This window comes from Narcine bancroftii, chromosome 1 (assembly GCF_036971445.1).
Source record: "Narcine bancroftii isolate sNarBan1 chromosome 1, sNarBan1.hap1, whole genome shotgun sequence".
Taxonomy (NCBI): Eukaryota; Metazoa; Chordata; class Chondrichthyes; order Torpediniformes; family Narcinidae; genus Narcine; species Narcine bancroftii.
In genome coordinates this window covers 472,033,846-472,036,352 of record NC_091469.1, presented here as the reverse complement: position 1 = coordinate 472,036,352, position 2,507 = coordinate 472,033,846, and positions in this window count along the sequence as shown.

The following is a 2,507-nucleotide window of genomic DNA, read 5'->3' as shown; positions in this document are numbered from 1 at the left end:
TAAATAGGAACTTGGTTATATTAAAGTGGCATTTCCAATTTATATATTCTCAGCTCTCATGGAAGCAGGCCATTTATTTTTTAATTTTAATTTTACTGATACAGCATTGGAACAGGTCCTTCCAGCCCATGAGGCTGTGCCACCCAAATACCCCAATTAACCTGCAATTCCCATGCCATTTGAAGGGTGAGAGGAAACCGGAGCACCTAGAGGAAACTCAGGCAGACACGGTGAGAATGTACAAATTCCTTACAAACTGAGCCGGGTTCAAACCCAGGTCGCTGGTGCTGTAGACCATCATTTTCTGGCACTTGATCATAGTCTTCAACACAATGGGGATTCAATACTTGTCTAGTTACTTCTTAAATGTGGAAGTGTCCGTCTTTACAATGCCCCCAGGGCATTTCAGATTCAAATCACCTCCTGGGCGAAACAATCCAATGCTGGATCCCCCTCTAAAACTTCATCCTTCTAACCTAAAGCTATGTCCTCAAGTTTTAGATGCCCCTCCTACGAGCAAACATTTCACACTCTCCACCTCTGTTACCACCTCATGTTTCTGAATCAGTTCCTTCTTCAGCCACCTCCACTCTAAGGAGAACAAACCCATTTCATCCTTTAGGGTGGTGGGGGGTGGGGGGGGGGAAATAAGCACCTGGTTTTCCCTCAGTCGCTATGTGTTGGTTTACACCTGAAGGTGCAAATCTGTGGCCATCTCTGTCAGCCCCTACTACACTGACCTACATTAGTGGATCTTCGGAGCTGAAACCAATGAAAGTGCCGCAAAGTGCTTCTCAGCAGCCAGTAATTACCTCTGCTGACAGACAGCACCTAAGCCAGTGCTTTAGTACATTTTCATCCCCCTGCAACACAAAAATTTCTTTGATGCTTCCAGATAAGACAGGAAGCAAGTGAGTGGAGATGGTGGGAGAGTGGGGGTGGGGGTGGGGAGGAGCAGGATGTTTTCATAGTTTCTCAAGTAGCGAGGGGTCTTTTTGGTTATACATTGACCCTTATCTGATGTCACAAACTGCTTGATGAGGGGATGAAGAGTCTGTCACCAGATCACACGATGATATATTCCATTTCACGTGTTTGCTCCTCATTCAGTTGTAGCAACTTTCGACCAGGTTCATCAGTAACAACACTTTGGATTCAGACATCATTCTTACTCATTTTTATTTACTCCTGCGCATCCCAACAGTCCCCTGCCCTTGAATATTTATGCTGAGTTAAGTCTCTCTGTACTGTTTTCTTTTCCACACAGTTAGCACAACAAACTTGGTTCGAACCTGGTGCTGCCTGGAGTTTGCACATTCTCCCCATGAGCTTGCAGTGGTCATCTACTGCATCACGTGCTCCCGTTGCGGTCTCCTCTACATCGGAGACACTGGATGCAGAGTGGGAGATCGCTTCGTTGAGCACTTCAGCTCTGTGCACCGCAATAGCTTGGATCTGCCAGTGGCCACCAATTTCAATTCTTCACCCCATTCCTTTGCTGACAGGTCCTTCCATGGTCTTATGCACTGCCAGACCAGACCACCAGCAAATTGGAGGAACAACAACTCATTTTCAGACTGGGGACCCTCCAAGTGGATGGCATTAACATTGACTTCTCTGGTTTCCACACCCACCCCATGTTCTCCACCCCCCCCCGTTTCTTTTCCTCTCTCTCTCTCTCTCTCTCTCTCTCTCTCTCTCTCTCTCCCCTTTTCCCTTGTCTCCTTTCACAGAGCCAAAATCAATTCTCATCTTTGCTCTTATATCTAACTAACACCATTTGTCCGTTGGTCTGTACTCCTCCCTCTCCCATTCCTTCCCTTTTTACCCGTAGTCTTTAATTCAGATGCTTGTCTTTTGTCACATATCCTAAAGAAGGGCTCAGGCCCGAAACGTTGGTAATATATCTTTACCTCCCATGGACGCTGTGAGACCTGCTAAGTTCCTCCAGCATTTCAGAACTTTGATTACAATCACAGCACCTTCAGACTTTGGTGTTTTGCAGCGGGGGGGGGGGGGGGGGAGGGGGCGGGGTTTCCCCAGGTGCTCTGGTTCCCTCCCACCCTCCAAAAACGTATGTGAGTTGATAGGTTCATTAGGTGGAATTGGGCGGCACGGGTTGCAAAGACTAGGTGGATTTTCCTCTGTGCTGTAATCTAAAATTAAAATTAAATGTAAATAGATTTAATTATTCTCTGAACATTTCCATTCAATACACAAAACGGGACAAGGCAGGAATTCTGGTCAGTTAATCAGACGAAACCTGAAGGAACTCACCAAATATATTAAAGTAAAAACGCACCAAAATGCCGGAGGAACTCAGCCAGTCTTCCAACGTTCAACTCATTCTGCTTATTCAATGGTTCTTAACCTTTTTCTTTCCACTCACATACCACTTTAAGTATTCTCTATGCCATCGGTGCTCTATGATTAGTAACGGATTGCTTAAGGTGGTATGTGGGTGCAAAGAAAAAGTTTGAAAACCACTATGTTTTAATCGTACCTCA